Genomic DNA, 20619 nt, shown 5'->3' with positions numbered 1-20619 from the left:
CACAGCTTCTGGTCCTGAAGCAATTCAAAGAACAGAGCAGAGAGAAGGAAAGGCTTGTTTATTGTCTGTCCTGGCATACAAGATCCTTTGCATAAAAATACAGACTCACCCTGCATCTCTTCATTTACTGCTGTATATTTTTATATATTCTGCACCAATAACAAAGTGAGGAGAAAATACAAGACTCTATTAAAAATATGAGTAAAAAGAAAACCTCCATAAACCGTGTCCATATTTTCTGAAAAGCCTTATCGTCACAAAGAGCATAATATTATTTAAGAGGCAACTGAAATCAAAGATCTTCAAAATCTGCCATCTCTTGGCTTCTTCCAAGTCAGAACCTTTGCACTGGGTGCCCGGTTCCCCTCGCTATGCGTGTCCCCATGGTACAAGTATAGTGATATAGCGGAGTGGTGTGAAGAGCAGGTCAACTGACGTAGGACAGTCCCCTCCACGCCAGTGTTAGCAAAGCAGGATGGGACGGATAAAGGGGACAGAGGCAGGTAAGACCCCCAAAGGGACGCCTGCGCCTTGGCCCCCCCAGCCCACGGCATCCCCCCTGGCCCACTGGCCTTCCTGCCTCCCTCCATCCCAAGGTCTTGGGGCCACTGTGTTTCCCTGTCCCTTCTCACTGGCGCTAGCGAGCCTGCCCATCTACCAGGCTCTTCGTTAGTCACCTCCTGTGCTCAGACCACACAGAAGAGAATCACCACCTCAGGTTCATAGGGAACAAGACCCTGGTCCAAGTGACTTGCTCTGATACTTCCATGGAGAAAGGGTTGGGCTGGAATCCCAACCCCTCGTCCCCACAAATCAGAAATGGTTTCCATTCAGACAAGCATGCTGGCAGCTAGTGATGATTCAATTCAAGCCACAGGCAACACTTTGAGCAGGGCAGGATGTCAGGAACTGGGAATGGGGCACCTGGCTAGGAGTGGAAGGATGCCACAGGCATTTAAAAATATAACCCTTGCCCTCGAGGAGTTAATGGTGTACCGCGTGGGATGAGACATAAACTAGCAGAAAATGAAATTACAGTGAGATTCGGAGAATATCGTGGTACTACTGTAGTAAAAAATAGTACAGGACTCAATCGTCTTGACTGTCAAATTAGCTTTACAGCAATGAGTGCTATGAATCAAGTAGAAAAAGCTCACTTTTAGCTGAAGTGATCAAGGAAAGCGCCAGTGAGATCTGAATAGAATTTGGCTCGCAAGGAAAACCACAGAAGTCTCGGTATTCCTGAGCGTGTATAAACCCATGCAATCACTCTTAAACGAGCTCAGGATTTGACTGAAAATTCTAGCGTGAATCTGGCATTCACGCTGATAAACGACAAGCTACTGTTTGGAAAACTCTAGTTTCAAAGGAGCAATAACTCAGTTTTAAACAGCAATTTATAAAAGACGGCAGCCTTTAATATAGAAACCCCTAGAGTTATGTCTGACATTACACAAAGGACATACATACTGCAGAACCATTTTCGAACAATAACAGAAAATTCAAATTAAGAATTTATATGCATCTCCGAAGCAGCCACCCAAATTCACTTAGGAAAACAATGCACTTTGACAAAGTTACAGAAAATACTACTTTACTAATAGTCAACCAAAATCCAATTACAATTTTAATAACAAGTGCAAAACAAAGGGGGTATCCAGAAGGCTGGTGTCTGGTGAAATACCAAGGTGAAAATGTGCAGAATGAGCCATCAGTCCAAAGTTACCCTTCAGCCACTAGTCCACACTAAATAAAGCAGAGACATCAGGAAAAGAAACTGAGCTACCCAAATATTACAGCGTAGCGAGTGGCTGAAAAGAGGCAGCCCTCACCATTCTCCGGATTTTCCTATCCTGATTGGTCAGAGAGAGCTGGAAGAGAAAAGGAATATGGAACAAGCCCAGTCTTCCCCGGGTCGGAATCCTCTCCACTCCATTATTGTGAGTGGTGTGTGAATCACACCCCGCCTCTCCCTTTAGGATGGGTGGAGGAGGCCTCTTGGTTACCAGACAGCACCTTAGAGAGGCGATCCCAAGGGACATGCTGGCCTTTGCTCCGGACACTCTTCCTGACAGCAGGAGTGGGTCTGAGCACACAGTAGGCGCTAAATGCACATCCCTGGAAAACTGAATGAATGAGGGAAGAATGATGTCATCCAGAGGATAAAGGACAGTGTAGATCGGTGGGGTGGAGCTCTAGGAACCCCTGATACTTGTGTTTTTTCAAAACCAAAGCTAATTTCACGATCATTAGTAAATTACCCACCGTATATCTTTGGGCTCTGAATTCTCTTTAAATAGAAGTTGAATCTTGACTGGGAAGCCTCTATCCATTTGCATGTAATTTTTGTTCGGTGAGAAATCAGTGTGACTTAGATTGAAAATATGGCAGGATCATTAAGGATATTGCCTTCTGTGGCGTGTTGTTGGTGCCACTTGAATCCTGAGTTTCAGATGACTGAAAATCCTAGCCATGTCAGGGTGCAGTCGGACAGAAGCCATGCTGACCGTGAGAATCACTGGCCTGGGTGGGAGCCCCAGGGACGACTCTGCCGCACTCCCTTGGGTGCGAACTTTCTTTGTGTTGTTGCTGTTTTTGATTTGCCAGAACAGAGAGTGCAGAAGGGCTTCCGTGTGTGTGTGTGTGTGTGTGTGTGTGTGTGTGTGCTCACAAGGTCCTCACCCCCTCCTGGGTCTAAGAGGACAGACATCACATACCGGGGAGGGTGGGCAGGCAAACCCCGCCTGCAGGCATTTGGATGCAAAATACATAAAACCACTGAACAGCAGTCAGGGGGTAGAGTGAAAAAGAAAGTGTTTCTTTTTTTCCTTCTTAATGCTGCTTCTTGTTAACAAATATCCATTGTTATTAATTTGGTTGCTACTTTTAAAAGCAAGTGTTTCAGTTTTAACTCTGCTGCCAGGACGGGACCCTTAGTAATGCGCAGATGGAGAGAAACAGCACAGGGGATTTGGGGTGGTTTGCCGCGTGGTCCAAACGGCTCAAATGGAAAACAACGGAATAGTCGGCCCACTGCGTGCAGTTTCTCCCCACGGGGCCAGCAGCGTTCAGTGCCACGCAGTGTGGCCACGTTCAGGCTGGAATCGAGCTCCGTCCTGTCCAGCAGCGTGTTATGTGACGTCTCTTTAGGTTGGTGCTGCTTCTGCGGAGGATTCCTTCTTGGTGAGAGCACTTTCACCAAAAAGTGAGGAGAAGGTAAAAGCTGGCAACAATAAACTCTTATGGAAGGTGAGAAAGCATTCCTAGCTGGAGGAAAAAAAAAAAAAAGAGAGAAGGAAAAGAAAAAATGAAGGGACCCATAACGAAGAGCTGGCCAGTAATTTAACTCAATATTCCAGATCGCCTCCTTGCTCTGTGAAATATTTGCTAACACAGGGTGCTGCGTCTTCTTAGGTTAGTACTTGATCTATTAGTAGGATGGAGAGAAATATGACTGATTGTGGGGTCCAATTTCTTAACAAAAACAAAAAATGCATCCGGTCTCCAAACGTACATTTGCATGAAAAAGAAGCCCCATTGTGCTCAGAGATTCTGAACTGCTAGGTCCCGAGTCCACTAACCCCTGTCCACGCGAAAACGTGTGCCCCCGCCCAGAGGAGCCTGGATGCTCGAGGCGGTAAGTTCCGGTCCCCAAGGCGGGGCAGGATCCATCTTTGGGGAAGGAGCAGGGTGCGGGGTGGGGGGCGTGCTGCAGACATCTGATGACAAACCCGAATGTTCAGAGGTGGTGTCCCCTGGCAAGGGTGCATTCATCAGGCCCCTCCTCGGTAAAGACGCGGCGGCACACACACCGCCTGTCCCCGGCCTGGGCACTGCCCCTCGCGGGCCCAAGGTTTTCTTTCCGAGGAAGTGTCTGCATACCTCCCTCCTTTTGTCTCAACCGGAGGGTTTAATAGCTCAAGTAACTGAAAAGGACTAACAACAGCAAGGCTCCGGTTTCCAGAGTAACCGTAAAAACAGAGCCCAGTCTCCATGGCAAAGAGAAAAGCCATTTGCTGCAGCCTTTTCAGACCTTGAGCCGACACTGACAGTTTTCCTATAATCACCCCGATTATTTGTAGCAACTAACTATATTATAATGTTAACTATAGGAGGGCTTTGAAAATATGCGGGCTAAAAAAAAAAAGGAATAAAAACATACTGGCTTTTCTTCTGCTTTAGCTATGAATAGACAAACCATTTAAAATGTATAAAATAGTTTGTTCTTGATAATTCAACCCAAACAGGGTAGTGCCCATCTTCCAGGTTTCTATCCTTAATTCTTTCAGGGTGTCGACACCTTTTTCAGAAGTCTATGCACCATCTTGGCGTCTGGAATGCATGCATTTCTACCAGAGAGAGAAGTGAGAATGGATATGTGATCTTTATACGTTTTATTTAATCTGCCCCAGATTGAGGAGCCTTTATCCTGCACTTGGTAGCTGCTGTTTCTTTCAGTCATTTGCAGGATACGCCCAGATTATGCTGTACGTGTGTGTGTGTGTGTCTTCTTCCTCCATGAGGCTACATGACCAGCCTGTCCAGGACCTGGTGTGCCCATCCATGCGGCTGGGCCGGCTGGTGCTGACCTAGGAAAACCGACTGATTTGACAACAATTTGCTTCCCGAGCGCAGAGGTACAGCCTGCCTGGTTGAACTGCCTGCATTTTTTTTTTAACTCTTCATTTGAACCTGGAATGAACTTGAATTTCAGTCTCTGTCTTTTATTTAAACACCAAAACCATTCTTTCTTTAGTCTTAGTTAAAGACTAAGCTCATTATATGTTCAACTATTAATAATATAGTTCCAATATTAAATCTATGCAAGGTAACTTTCAGATGAAACCAAAGCATAACTCACCGTTCATTCATACACACACACACACACACAAACACGGGTCTGTTACATGGTGCATTTCAAATTTCCTATGGGCACCTAAAAAGATTACAATCAAGATGTGAAGTAACATTATGTTAATAGAAAAATGACAATTGCAGTTTCAATTTTCTGGGAGAGTATAACTATCTTTCCTTTAAGGGATATAGCTGAAAAAACAGTCTAAGTAAAAATCACTTAATTTTTATTCCATATATAAGAGCTTTTATCAGATGTTCTCAACTTGTCTTTGTTAGTTAATTTTTAGAGAATAAAACTTGGGAAATCAATATTATGTCATGTCACTGAAAAATTGCCTCATTTTAAAATGGCACAATTTAAGAAAAAAAAAACCTCGCCCAATAATTTAGATGTTTACATAATTAGCTGTTAATCAAGTTCTGATTTTAATTTTCTCCTCTATTTACTAAAAACAAACCTACATACACTTTGTCTTAAAATTCAGGTGGCATGCATGCAAATCTCCACTTTGCTGCTGTTTCTCCTCCCTGGAAAGCATCCCAAATGACCGAGGCAGAAACAGCTCCTCCAAACATGCCAAGCCACGACTAGAACACTTGTTTCAAGCGCCAGATTCCCAAGCAGAGTCCCTCGACCCAAAAAGACAGCAGCTCGATAGGTAATAATGCCCCTCTTTTTCTGATTTTGCGTTTCTTCTCCAAATCTGTTTGAAAAACTCCAGTGTTCTTCCCAGAAGGGCCCGTTACCAGCGAGCTGGTGCCCAGAGTTCATGGGGGCACTCAGGTGTCCAGGGAGAAGACGGGCTGGGGCAACTGGAGGGGATGGCACGGCACAGGCAGCCACGCGGGCAGCGGGGAGAAGGCGGCGGGCGGGACCTCCACCGGCTCACGCGGGAAGGCGCCCAGAGGGAAAAGCGGCGGCCCTGGCGCCCGGCGGGTTCGGCTTCCACCCTGACCCGGGTCCCTGTTTGCCTATAGGGCTGATCTATGCTGTGAGCCACAGGCCTGGTCCGTGCTGGGCTTTATAAATTGCTCAGAGATAAAAGCTTACCCTGCTGTAAAAAGTAGTAAGATATAATACTGAATTTTCACTGAAATGCAAAGTTTCCTGCTGCCCCTTATATATTTAAAATTGCTGTTTTCTTGCAATGAATATAATTCACTGTCTTTTGCAAAGTATAATCCGCAAGGGTTTGACCAAACAGAGATGCTCTAATGATTGCAAATGGCTCAAATATTCTGTCCAGTGAGTTAAGTGATAAAAGTTTCTATGTTAAAAGAAATAATAAGTGGAATTTCACACATATTATAGTAATTGTGAAGCATCCAATTTACATAGAAATAACGTGGAAGAATTCTGACCATGGTGTTTTAAGTGAATCATTACATGCATTGCTGATACATTTAGAAGCTGCAATGTGCCAGGTATGTTTCTCTCAGCATAATAAGTCCTGTAATGGAGCCTTTAAAAGCTTAAAATGTATAGTTAGATTAACCTTTCTGTTTTAAGGGGTTTTCCCCCCTCAAAAAAAAAAAAAAAAAAAAGGCCAGAAGAGAGAAATACAGAATCATTAAAAAGCCAATTAAAGCAACACCCTTTTCTTTTTTCCATCCAATGGCTCCATTGAGGATTTTTCTCCACTAGTCATCATTGTACTTAGTATTTTAGATTTTTGGTAAATTTTGGTTATTTTTTTTCTCCTAAACAAAGATCCAAGATTTCACTCAAATTCTTGGATGGAGAACTGTAGTGATTCTGAAAGGAGACTGTATCTTAGATGTTAAGGTAGATTTCTTGAACTAGAGAGGAAGGTGTACTCAGAAAAATCCTAGACTAAAACAAATGTGATCTCAAAGCCAAACAATCTGGCTTCTCTTGTCCTTAGAAGAGATTATTAGAAATGTTGTTCCTCCTTTTTCCTTCCCAAATTAGCTTTTTTGGACTTAATATTTTATTCTAGCAGGAAGGCATTTCTGCTTTGCCTTATGAGGTAGATAATTTAGTAGATAAATCAATTATTACAAAAACTGAACAAAAAATTCTAGACCAGTTTTTTTTTTTTTTCATTGACTTGGAGGAGGGAGGGTATATAAGTCTTCAGGTGTCTTTGAGAGAGAGGTGTTCTGTGTGCAACCGTCTCATAAAATCTTCCTTCCTTTTCCAGGATTCACGGGCCTGTAAGTCTTTTGCTGTTTCCACTGCATCTAGACCCGGGCTTCTCGCTGCGGGTATTTGGGGCCAGGTCACTCTTTGCTGTATGGGGCCATCCTGTGCCTTCAGCAGCATCCCTGGTCCCTACCCACCAGATGCCAGGGTGGCCCCCTTCCCCTCCCAGTGGGGATGATCAAAAAATTCTCCAAATAATGCCAAATTTGCCCTGGCAAGTGAAAACCACTGAGAACGACTGTTCCAGATCTTGAGGACAGGAAAATCAAGAAAGCCCTTCACCTTTTTGCCCCCACACACCCCCCCCCCAGCACTAAATATGGTTAATTCAAGCCCGTAGGCTAAATAGTCAAAATTGCCTAAGGTTTCTCACCATTTCTTTTCTTCTTTTACTTTTTTTAAGAGAGGAATCTTGAAGCTAAACTACACCAAAAACATCAGACATAAAATTAATAATAGGATACAAATGGTTAATCAATAAAATTCTGACTTTCTGAAGCACTTTCTTCTTGATTAACTCCAGCACTTTAAGATACAAAGGGCATTTGTCCCTTTCCTCATCTCCTGTCCTAGGTCCAGAAGAAAGAGAAAACCAGCAATGGCACAGACGGGTCCCTGGGCCGTCTGTCTGCTCCAGCAACCAGATGGACACCAATCAGCAGCCGTCGTCCCAAGGTCTTATGGGCACTTCACAATGTTCTTGAGAAGAGCTACAATATGAACAATGTAAGCCCAACAGTCATGCGTTTATCTTACTAGTAGTAATTCATGCATTTAATTTGGGGGTTTCCACGTGTTTTCTGGCATGTCATGTCACTTAATTTTTGTAAAACTGTCCATACTTTGAGATCACTAGTAAAAAGTAAAGACTATCTGTCCGTTTGCACATCATTCACCCAGTCCATCCATCCACTCATCTACCCATCCACCTATCCGTTTATTAAATATTTATTAAGTCGTTTCCATATACTGTGCACTCTGAGCAAACTGCTTACTGGGCACTGGGGGGCAGGGCGGGGACATGAACCAGAGGTGACTCCTGCATGTAGCTCGCAGTTCAGAAATAGAGAAATAACCTTAAATAGACAAATTTACCTCCTTATTGCTTCCATCTCCAGCAAGGTATGGCCAATGAATTAATGAGCAAATGCATATGTATTTCACACACACACACATTTCAGATTCAGAAAAAGTCCCTCACATTTAATAGGATGATGTCACATTTATAAACACGACAGTGGGGCAAAGGTTTCACGTATCAGCTCTGTGTGCTTTTGGACATATTTTGAAAGAAAATATCATTTGTTATACAAATTATATTGAGTGTTATACATTTTTAATGGAGGTTTCCCAGGTGGCGCAGTTGGTAAAGAATCTGCCTGCAAATGCAGGAGACCTGGATTCAATCCCTGTGTTGGGAAGACCCCCTGGAGAAGGAAACAGCTACTCACTCCAGTATTCTTGCCCGGGAAATCCCATGGACAGGGGAGCCTGGTGGGCTACAGCCCATGGGGTCACAAAGAGTTGGACACGACTGAGTGACTGAGCATGCACACATGCATGCATTTTTAATATGCAGATGTGTATATGAAGCATACAACAGGGTCACACACTAATTCAAAGGCTATCTGAATTAGCTGTCTCACGTGGTCTTCACCCACACCCTGCGAGGATGAGGTCTGCCTCCCAACGCCAGAAGCCCTGTCCTGCATCTCTCTGTGCTCTCATATGTGTGAAATACATATGCATTTGCTCATTTATGAGCATTTATGAGCAGAACACCCTTCTAGAAACGTTTGATAATCAGTGCGTGACTGAGCGCCAGGCCCCGTGGCAGGGTGGAGGTGGATGACCCGAGATGCCGTGCTTGCCGGCCCCATTTCGTCCAGTTGGAGACGCAGCCTGGACGGTGTGATTGAGGTTGAGGAGTGAGCCAAACAAGCAGGGCGTGGCCGGCCGTGCAGGCGGTTGGACAGAGATGGGGGAGTTACTGTGCCCAGGCGGGTGAGCTTGTGCTTCCCTTCCCCTGAAACATGCTCCGAATCCCCGCCAAAGACACAGTTCAGGGTTTCTTCCAAAGGTACAAACCCACAGGGGAGGGAGGAGAGGGACAGCAAGAGCAGCGACACCATCCCGGGAGCCGGGAGGTGACGAATGCTTGGAACTGCCTGCGAGATTGGGGAAGGCTGCAGCTCGGCCCGCGGTGGGGGCGTTGAGAGTGACTGACATTACAGAACTGCCCAGGGGCCTCTGAAAGCTGTGAACCCAGTGGGGCTGAAAAAAGTGGGCTGGTTCAATGTCTCTTGTAGAAGTGGGCAGTCTGGGGAAGACCAGATCCTCTGGGTGAGCAAAGCAGGAAGCCTCAGTCTAGTCATGATAGGCGAGCCATGCTTAAGTCAGGGAACTAGGCAAACATTTGCACCCTCGGGGCCCTGCCACCCAGGGTCTCAGAATGCAAGCGGCCAGGCCCTCCATGGTCCAGACAGGAGGTTGAGCCACCTGACTGGGTGATGAAAAAAGACCCAAAGATACCAGTAGTAACATTTCCCAACTTAAAGGCATAGTCCCCTCCCTTCACTGAATCCCATAATCATCGATTCCCCACCCGCCCCCCACCTTCAGCTTCAGATGAGCCTTTAGGGCCTTCTCCTGAGTATGAGCCAGGACCAAGGGTCATCAGACATACGTGTGAGCAGAGGCTCTAACGTGAAATAAACAGGTTACATGATTGAGTGAGTAGGAAAACATTCATCTCCATAAACCAAAGACCATACAAGAAGAAGCAAACTTTGCAGGAACTTTAACGTCTTTAAATAGAGAAGGGATGATATTCCAATAGAGAAATAAGGACAAGAGGCTATACAAAGGGGATCGTTCAGAGCCCCAAACTGAAATGAAGTACATGGCGTTGGAAATGAAAAGCTCATAAGTGACACTGGATTCCAACAAGCGAAAAGCCTCCCAGAAGGCAGAGTAAAAACTTTTGGGAGATGACTGTGCAGGAACCACACCACAATCCAGTTTCCTGTTTACCAGAGTCAGCCGAGTGGTGACCCACTGCAGGAGGGGAAGACAGTCCACACAGGGGCAGGGGCCGGTCAGATGCAGGTGACACCAAGCAAGGATATAGAGTCGAACATCTGTCTTGATTGAGATTTGGGCTGGGTATAGAAATCCTAGCTGGAAACCAAATTGAAAAGAAGTGGACTGACTCATGGAACTTTGGCTGATAGGTGCGTGGTGACGCAAACCCAGGAAGACCAGACACTCCATGAAGCAGGGCTCCATTTGTCCCGTCCAGCTCCGTGTCTCCTGCTGGGCCTTGCAAGCAGCAGGTACAGCAGAACACGAAGGAAAGTGACTCGCATCTTCCAAGCTCTCTGTCTCCTTTCTAGTTTGCTGGGATGGAGACCATCCCAAGCCTTGCTGCTGCTGCTGCTAAGTCGCTTCAGTCGTGTCCGACTCTGTGCGACCCCATGGACTGCAGCCCACCAGGTTTCTCCGTCCATGGGATTTTCCAGGCAAGAACACTGGAGTGGGTTGCCATTTCCTTCCCAAGCCTTAGGGGCAACATAATGAGCCTAAGACAGAGTGGGCCTGGATCCTTGACCCCAAGCTCCAGAGCTGCCCCACCAGGAGTAAACTGTTGCTGTGTTAATCCTAACATCCAGGGGTTTCTCTGGTTGAGTAACTGAGCTGCCTTAAACTACTGTTGTTCCAAATCGGGGGCAAGCTGTCACTGTGTGGGATGCAGACCTTTCTCCCCAGGTAGGTCCTCCCTGCCTAAACGGGTTGGTTCATCTCAGTAGAAAATACTGCTTCCACTGGACATTTGAGTTGAGTGACACAGTATCTCTCTGTGGTCTGCAGCAGGAGAACTCGCCGTGAGTTAGTAGAGGAGCCGGCAGGTTCAGAACCAGAAGCTGTATGGAGGGGCGCTGGTGACGGCTGTGACTAGCGTGCCGGGAGCACCAGGAGGAAGCAGGACAGGGCGAGTGTGTGCAGCGTCTTTATCATCTGCCTCCCCCTCCTCACACACCCTGGCCCAGCCTGAGTCCCGCGGCAGGCGGCAGGCCTGGGGAGAGCCCTGGAGCAGGGCCTGGGCTTGGCAAGCCTCCCTCCAGCGCTGGTGAGCCTGACCTTATTTGGAAACTGGGTCACTGAAGACGTGACTAGGTTAGAGGAGGTCACCCGGGAGCAGGCTGGGCTCCTCACCCAGGGTGACTGGTGCCCTGATGAGAAGGGGGCGAGGCACAGAGACAGACCACGTGCAGGCAGAGGCAGGGGTCGGGCCGAGGGCCCTGAAGACTGTCGCAGTACCAGAAGCTGCAAGGAGCCTCCCTGCAGGCTCGGGGGGAGCAGGGCCCTGCTGAGCGCGGTTCTGAACTCCGGGCTCTAGGGTGCAGGAGAGCAGCCTCCAGCCCGGGACCACCGAGTGGTCGTTATCACTGCAGCCCCGGGAGATGGAGACAGTGAGGAATGAGGAACAGGCTGGTGAGAACCAGCCAACAACAGAGGCCCAGCCCCGCTGCCCCTGAGACACAGAGAGTGGGCAGCCAGGCCCAGCTGCTCGTGGCCAGGGGAGAGGCCACACACCCGCCCGGCAAGGCCACGGCCACCACAGCCAGCACCCTCTGCACAGGAGGGGAGAGGTTTTCCAAAGTCGGCCGTCCTGCCCTGCCTGAAGGATTTCCACCTGCATCCGGCAGAACTCAGCCGAGGGTGCTGCTCCCTGATGCTGGGGGCCCTCGTCCTAGTCTATAAGCCGGTATCCTGCCATCAGACATGGACACAGCGGTGCCCGTCTGACAAAACACGGCCAGGCGTGCTGGTTTATTCCAGAACCACCTCACTCCGGGACACATCAGATCTAGCCAGACCCAGCCGCACAGGACAGAGAGGACTGCTTGTTTTCAGCCCTTGGTTCTCTGGCCAGTAGCTGAGGAAAGTCAGCCTCTCTGGCCATAAAGATGCTCCCCCCTCCACCCCCAGCAGCCTCAACCTGGCTTTCCCTCAGCCCTGAGTCTCAAGTTCATGTAATTTCCCATGACCTCCAACCTTTGACCTGTTCTTCTAGCTCCTGCAGGGCCACAACCATCCTCCGCCTCGGAGTGAGCACCGCCTCACGTGTTCCTAAGTGTCTGCTGGACGGAAGGAACTGTCAGGTCCCTCCCAGCCTCTGCTGATCTCATCAGCTCCTTAACTGGCTTTAAAGGCGTGGATTCCTTCTGAGAGAGGAGAACCTGCTGTCTCTCCAGGGACCTGCCTGAACCTGTGCCGCAGGGCCAGTGGGAAGGAGCAGGGACCACAGACCCTCCACGTCCCGTCCTCCGCCCACACCACCTGCAGAGCAAGTCAGCCCGCAAGCCCGGCATCCGGGCCTTGAGCCTGGAGGGAACGACGCTCTGGGCTGGGGGTGCTGCCCCTCGAGCCCCCAGGCCCCGCCCAGAGCTCCCTCACCTCCACCCGGCTCAGCGTCTCACCTCAGCCCGCATCACCCCACGAGACACGTGCCCGCAAACCACCTGTGCTTCCAGCAGAGCTGTGAGCCTGGCTTGGGCAGAGAGGCCTTTAGGACGTCGGCAATGCGGTCTTCCCAACATCCTCTGGGAGCTCAGGTGGTCAAGTCCATCGGCTTATTGGGTCACCCTCCTCCTCGGGGTCAGGACGACTGAGCGTCCCTTCAGTTTCACTACATAACAACCCGGCCCCGAAACTTAGTGGCCGACAAGGAGGTGCTGTCCTCCGTCGCGTGGGTGGTCTGGGTGGGCAGGGCTGGCCTTGCCTAGGCTCCCCCCGTAGCCGTGTCCAGCTGGAGGGCTGGCTGGACCAATCTCATCTGGAGGTTGGCAGTGGCTGTTGGCTGGGCCACCCAGCTCTCCTCCACATGGTGACTCAGGCAGGTTAGGCCACTGTCTTACCAGGGGTCTCGGGGTATGTCAGGAGGGCGAAGGCAGACACTGCAGTTTGTCACGTCCACTACAGTTTACTGGTCAAGGGATGTCACAAGCCAGTCAAGAATCCAAGGGTGGGGAAATAGACCCTATCTACCAATGGGGTGATGACCCCACCTCCTGATGGGGAGATGACCCCACCCCCCATAGGGAGATGACCCCACCCCCTGATGGGGAGATGACCCCACCTTCTGATGGGAGATGATCCCACCCCCTGATGGGGAGATGACCCCACCCCCTGATAGGGAGATGACCCCACCCCCTGATGGGGAGATGACCCCACCCTCTGATGGGGAGATGACCCCACCTCCTGATGGGTAGATGACCCCACCCCCTGATGGGAGATGAGCCCACTTTCTGATGGGAGATGACCCCACTCCAGGATGGGGAGATGACCCCACCCTCTGATGGGGAGATGACCCCACCTCCTGATGGGTAGATGACCCCACCCCCTGATGGGAGATGAGCCCACTTTCTGATGGGAGATGACCCCACTCCAGGATGGGGAGATGACCCCACCTTCTGATGGGATATGACCCCACCTCCTGATAGGGAGATGACCCCACCCTCTGATGGGGAGATGACCCCACCTCCTGATGGGGAGATGACCCCACCCTCTGATGGGGAGATGACCCCACCTCCTGATGGGGAGATGAGCCCACTTTCTGATGGGAGATGACCCCACACCAGGATGGGGAGATGATCCCACCTTCTGATGGGAGATGACCCCACCCCCTGATGGGGAGATGACCCCACCCCATGATGGGGAGATGATCCCACCTCCTGATGGGAGATGAGCCCACTCCCTGATGGGAGATAAAACATGAACTTGTGATTAAATTTAAAGCATAGAGAAAATAATCCTACAGTTAGGTGTTACTGGTAAAAATACCAGTAAATAAGTCAAGCTGATGCTCTCCCAGCTCCATCACTGTGGCCCCAGAGGACAGGGATGCATGGCCCACGTTCTGGGGTGCACAGTGCTGAGCTGAGAAGCCCCAGCCCATGCAAGTAGACTTCACGTGCAAACAGCAGCAAGACCACTTCTCAGAGATGAAGAATTCAGGAAAAAAAAAAACCACCTTCCCAATCTCTCTGAATGAAGTGTGTGTGACTCAGGGAACCCAATGGGGACACGAACACAGAACTCAGTATGGGCACCTCCCAATACAACCATAGAATTACATCTATACAATTGTAAATGTGATTCTAAATTTAAAGTAAAATGAAAAATATTCTTGGAAAACAAAGTATTATAAATTATCTTCATTATTGTATGGCTTTAAAACATCCCAGGTTACATTAAAAATGTTTAGAAATTATTTCGGGGTGAGGAGGAGAGAGAAGTTCCCAGTCTTTCAGAGCAGAATTACTTTCCCATGTTGATAATTAGAGGACAACAGATTGAACTCAGGTCTTAGAAACACAAGAGTAACCACTAAATAAAGAAAAAACACCTAAGTTTCTATTCTCCCCTGGTAGCTCAGCTGGTAAAGAATCTGCCTGCAATGCAGGAGACCTCAGTTCGATTCCTGGGTTGGAAAGATCCCCTGGAGAAGGGATAGACTACCGATTCTAGTATTCTTGGGCTTCCCTGATGGCTCAGATAGTAAAGAATCCTCCTGCAATGCGGGAGATCTGGGTTCAATCCCTGGGTTGGGAAGATGCACTGGAGGAGGGCATGGCAACCCATGCCAGTATTCTTGCCTGGAGAATATCCATAGACAGAGGAGCCTGGCTGGCTGCAGTTCCTATGGTTGCAAAGAGTTGGACATGACTGAGCGACTAAGCACAACACATACTCCTCAAGCCAACAGAGGTAAAGCTGTATAGTTTCTTCAGACAGAAAAGGGTAAAGGAGACGTGGAGAATAAGGAAATTTGATTTAGAGATCAGTTGGTGAACATCGGGAACATTTATGTATTATTTTAACAGCTCACAAGAGACGTGAATTCCAAGTGGGGGCCTGCAGTCTGCATCGTCATGGTGACGACGCTTTGACAGGAGAAAGCTAGGGCGCCCCTGCAGCCCTGTGTTCACCAGCACCTGGAAACTGGAGGAACTGGGAAGAGGCAAAACCGCCAGTTTTCCTGCAGTAAGATTTTCTCCTCCACTACTCGCTCAAAAAATAATAAATTTCAAAGTAAAGTCTAAATAGAAACTTCAGGATCTATTTAGACAACCAGTAGAAAAACACACACACACAGAATAATATAGTTCCCAAATGTTGGCAATGATGAAAAATCCATTCAGAAAAACCACACAACATCAAAGACGCTAAAATATGATGAAACGCGTCTTCATCAAGCAAATATTTCCTGAGGGAACAGATATGAGTAACATAAGGAGTATTTAATATTCGTAGATAGGAAAGCCACAGTATGTATTCCAGAAATGTTAATTCATCCCCAGATTATTTCATAAACTGAAAGAAATTCCAGTAAAAAGACAACAACACAGTTTTGTACATTTTAACCAAGTTATATCAAACTTTATAAGACAGTGTAGTGGGCAAGGAAAATAAAGATCATTTTATGAGAAGGACCGCAGCTGCCTATTAAAGCTAACACCTGGGGTAACGCTAACTCCAGCCGCATGCAGCGGCCAGAGGTGAGGTAGAGAGCCCCACAACAAGGACAAAGACGCAGAAACAGAACGAACTGCATCTTTAACGTGACGGAGACATGCCTTTAAATCAGTGGAGGAGAAATTATTAAGTGAATTCTTCCCATATAAGTGCTTTGCTATTAGTAATAAGTAAATTTTGACCCGTACTCACATCACGCACCTAAATAAACTACAAGATAACCGCCAACGAATAAACCAGGGAAAACCAGAGGAAGAAACTTTATATGCTTTTTTCTAAGAGCGTGAAGACCGACTTTGTAAACATAGCATTGAAATAGAAACACTTAGAAAAATTTTGATAGATTTGACAACGTAAAGTGTTCCTATCTTTTACTGTTAAAAATGACCATGGGGAAATATTTAAAATATATACAGTACCCAAAAAGCCATTAAACACCCTAATATGTAAAAAGAGCTTGCCAATCAATAGGAGAATAAGGTAACTCTGTAGAAGAACAGACTATGGCTACAAATAGGCAATTCAGAAAGGCAGACCAATGAGCAGCCAGTCACCAGGGGAAAACTCTCCATCCTCACTAATGGCCAAAAGCAAACCACCTACAACTCGATACCACTGTTCGTGGTCAAAACGGCCAACGTTTAAACAATACCGACACTCAGACCGCCAAGTGTAGCTAGGAATCAGAAACTGCTTCCTACCTTGTTGATGGGTGTGTTCATTTGTGCAAATTTCTGCTGGAGTCAGGATCTTCCAAGTATCTCAGGTGTCTCATAAATGTTTCCCTCCTGTTGAACCAGCAACTGTAGTTTGTCCCCTGAGGAAATAATTAGAAAGAAACACTAAGATTATGACCAAGGACTTAAATTGTCATTTTCTATATCAAACTTGGGGAATAAAAGCCTAAATATTCATCAAGAGGAACATTCTTCAAAATAAATTGCCTTAACTGTGCATTTATAAGGGACCATTGCATAATATTCAAAAATCACTTTAGAAAAGCGTTTCATGGGGAAATTTTCATGATGTGATGTCAAGTGTAAGCACAAGATATACACTTTCTCATATGTTATGATCTCTACTTTAAAACATTCACTTATCCTACAACAAGCATGTATTTATTTTTTTTTCAATTAGAGCAATCATACTCAATATAATTTTTCTAAAAAGCAAACAATGAGGTGCTCAGTTGCTTTAGTCGTATCTGGCTCTTTGCAACCCCAGGGACTGTAGCCCTCCTGGCTCCTCCGTCCATGGGATTCTCCAGGCAAGAGTACTGCGGTGGTTGCCCTGCCCTCCTCCAGGGGATCTTCGCCACCCAGGGATCGAACAGCATCTCTCTCTCCTATGTCTCCTGCATTGCAGGTGGGTTTACTACTGACCCACGGGGCAGCCCCAGTGATGAGGAAGCATCGCCAAGTGAGGCCTCTGGGGCTCAGGACCTGGCCCGTCAAGTCATTCCTTAGGCTGAGAATTCAAACACAGAGAATCGGATGGGAAGCCTAAGCCCAACCTCCGGGCCTGGCGGTGGCGCCGCGGGCCCCGCCTGTCTGGTTCCCTCCGTCTGAAGTATCCCGTTCGCCCAGGTTCTCTCTTGCTGCAGAGGCGGTGTCGGGTCCTACCTGGCAAAGCGGCCCGGAGCTCGCGGTCGGTGGGTCTTACTCCTAGAAGCGAGCGCGCGACCACCGAGCTGCGAACCAAGCACCCGGGCCCAGCGGGGGAAGCCGGCGGCGGGGCCCGTGAGGCCGGCACCGTCCTCGCGCCGGAGCCGCCGCCGGGCGGGCCCGGCCTTCGTCCCGCGCCTCCGGGCCGAGGGGCGGCGACGGCGGGGCCGCCCTCGCGTCCAGCGGCGCCCTGCAGCCCTGGCCTGCTTTCCCGCCCCACAGCCGGGCTCCGCTCAGCGCCCTCCCAGGAAAGACGCGGCTCCTCTACTCTGCCACCAGCAGCGGCGCCGCCGGGCTTGTCGAACGCAGCCCTGAGGCCTGTGCTTCTTCCCACGCTGGCTAGCTTAACGGTTTGAAGGGAATCCCTCTCTCCTGGTCTCCCACCCCGTCTTTCAGTGTTCTTATTTCCCGGTAAGCATGTTGGGTAAACATCGCTTCAACTCCTTCACCGAGTGCTCAGTGGAAAGGCGATCTCACACCCCAGGTTTGAGTTCTTCCAGTTCAGATTCTTCCCACCTCTTAAGATATTTTTAACACGTTGGTCGCGTTGCTGAATACTAGATTATATTTTAGGCTTCTATAATTTAACATGCTTACTTCGCAAAGTGGTTTTCCCTCTTGCTTTAAAACGGCTACAGACTTTGAAAGGCTTGGCGCATAGAAATTCCGCATCTGAGGGTGTCACCGGGGTAGCTGCGGGGGCTGCTCTGCCCCGGGAGTAACTTGATGCTGTTTCGTTTGTGCTCTCCAGCTCTCACAGTGTGAGGTCTGTGCTCCGAGTCTCGGCGCTGGGTCCCCGGAGCACGTCAGTTCAGACATTCCCAGGCCGCCGCGTCCGCTCCCACCGTGGAGGGAGGCGGCGGGTTGCGGAGGGAAAGGCCCCGGGAGGCGGTGTTCGGAAGCAAGCAGGCGGCTTCGGGACCGCGTGGTTGGCCCTTGCCCGGCGCCAGAGGCAGCTCCCTGAGACCTGCGTTCACCGCGGAGCCCTCGGGTAACGACTTCCCCGTCTTTCTCCAACCAGCGGCTTGGGGTCTGTCTCCACACTCCTTGGCAGGACTCGTTTTCTTTCAGAGAGGAGGACTCACCTCTGTTTCGTCTCCAACTCCCTCTGGCGTCGACCCTGCCCCTCAGAGTCCTGCTCGCCTTCCTGCCCCGCTCAGAGCCCTGCTCTGTGAATCTGTCACTCGACCACGGGCGGGGGCCTGGGGGTCAGCAGTGAGCAGGACAGGAGACCTCTTGCCCGCCTTAGATTCCAGATTATTCTGGATGCATGGGGGCGTGAACTTGGACCCCCACTTCCTGCACCCAAACTCTGGCCTTGATCAGCGAGGCGCCCCTCTGGGCTTGGCCCCTCCCTCCTCACTCCAAGGGCGCGCCCTTTATCTGGTCTTCCTAATTAGCAGCCGGGAGTGGCCCAGGGCTGCGCTCAGAAAGCAGCAGGGGTCACGGAGCTGGATCTGTTTCTGGAAGGCTCAGCCTCAAGCCCATCAGACTTTGCCTGGAAGACACAACCATTCCTTCCAGACTGAGTGGGGATGAAGGGGGCTGAGGGCTCAGGGCTGTGCAAACCTTCTGTGGTGAACTTGGGGGTGAAGGAAGGGCAGGGCCACCAGCCAACGGCAAACCCAGAGGGATGCTCCGAAAGCGCGGTTTGCACGGGAGCTCAGACTGCATCCAGAGTCAGGGCTCGTGTCCAGTGAGAAGCCACTGAAGCTGAGACTTTGGCTTCCCTCTTGCATGGCCCCTTCTAAGGGCCCCGGGAGGGTCTTACAATTTTGTGTTCGTTCATTTGATTTCTCAAGCTTGTCGTTCCACGTTCCCATGAGTCACTTAGATTTAAGCTCTCAGTCTGGCTGGCTCCAACCACATCAGTGCCTAGTGAATTTCCAAAAGCTCATGTTGCTGGCACACTGGCGTGTAAAATGCAAGACCTCACATAAGCATCAAGGGGCCAAGTTCAATGTTTCCTGTCCCTTGTCCCCAAGACCACTTTAGGAAGTACGACAATCAGAGGGGCTCTGAAGTGGTCTGATAACAGCCACCAGAGCGCTCAGGTTCATCGAGGGTTTACTCTGAACCAAGCAGCGTGTAAAGTCTACACTTTGTGGTGTTTCATTCTTGCTAGAACACGATGGCATAAGTATGAGGGGCCACGATCCCTTATCTAAAGCCCCCAAGGCCAGTTGTTCTTCAGAATCAATAACTTTTTGTATTTTAGAAAGGAAATGCTACAAAATACTAATCTGACTTAACGAGGGGATCTCAGGCAGCAGACCGTAATCAAACAGATTCTGCAGTTAAGTGTATGAATATTCACAACAAACGGTATAAAGATCATAAATAGCTTCACAGCAGCGGGAGTCAGGGTTTGCCACAAAACGTTACTTTATGAGAACTCACAGGAGAGCATTTATGTTACTATCCAGTCTGTCAAGGAGGTGGTACCTAGCTTGTCTAAACTAGTCTTCAGTCATTAAGTAATCATCTAAATGAGAGAGGATCTCTAGCACGGTTTGGTTTTTCCCCGCTGGGATTCCTCCCTATTTGGACAAACTGGCCACAGCTCAAAGGAGTATTGGTGCAAAAGTTTGGTTTAAACGTCAGTAAATACGGGTTTCTCTTGAGCTGCCAGGACAAATGCCCTAATCAATTTCCGGTCTCAGAGTCAAGACTTAAGGGAAGGTCAGTGATATCGGACAACCATCTTGTTCTTCCTAATGTGCTTTCCACAGGTGGTGGTGAATATAACAGTGAGTGACGTGTACTAACACAAGCTAAAATCTTTCTTGACTGTATATAGAATGGTGGACTGAGACTTCAACTTTTAAAAGAATGAAAATTTTGATAATTAAAAATAGAAACTGTAATAGAAAAGTTACAAAGCAGACTAGATAGAGCTAAAGAGAGAGTTATATGATTGGAAGATAGACCTCATTGGCAAAAACATTCTCAGAATGGAGCACAGAAAGAAAGGAAAGAGAAAGAAAACACACACTAGCCTCTTACAGGTGTAGCATAATATGAGAAAATAGAATATGTTTCTGATCAGAATTCTAGAGGGAAAATAGAATGGAAGAGACACAGTATTTGAAAAAAGAATAGCTGAAATTTTCCCAGTATTTTTAAAAGACATGACTGTTCATATTTAAGGTGTCCATAAACCCCAAGAAGGGTAGTTAAAAATAATTCACATTTAGACACATTCTAATGACACTGATGGATACAAACGACAAAGAGAAACTTCTTAATGGGAGGAGAGAAATAGATTTTCTAAAAGAAAACAGGATTTAGAAATATGGCTGATTTCTCAATGGTAATAGGGAAAACCAGAAGACCATGGCATAATATCTAAACTGCTGAGAAAAAAATAGATGTTTACTTTAAATTATA

General features: G+C 48.3%; 1 long non-coding RNA gene across 1 annotated transcript; it reads left to right on the top strand.

Moving 5' to 3' along the window:
- The first annotated feature begins 2637 nt into the window (after nt 1–2637).
- LOC133258621 (uncharacterized) lies at nt 2638–7993 on the top strand. Its single transcript, XR_009740105.1, has 3 exons — nt 2638–3414; nt 5343–5516; nt 7598–7993. It is a non-coding gene; the product is annotated as an uncharacterized LOC133258621 (long non-coding RNA).
- Nucleotides 7994–20619: the final 12626 nt, after the last annotated feature.

Source organism: Bos javanicus, chromosome 12 (genome assembly GCF_032452875.1).
Source record: "Bos javanicus breed banteng chromosome 12, ARS-OSU_banteng_1.0, whole genome shotgun sequence".
Lineage (NCBI taxonomy): Eukaryota > Metazoa > Chordata > Mammalia > Artiodactyla > Bovidae > Bos > Bos javanicus.
This window is presented reverse-complemented; position numbering and strand designations above follow the sequence as displayed.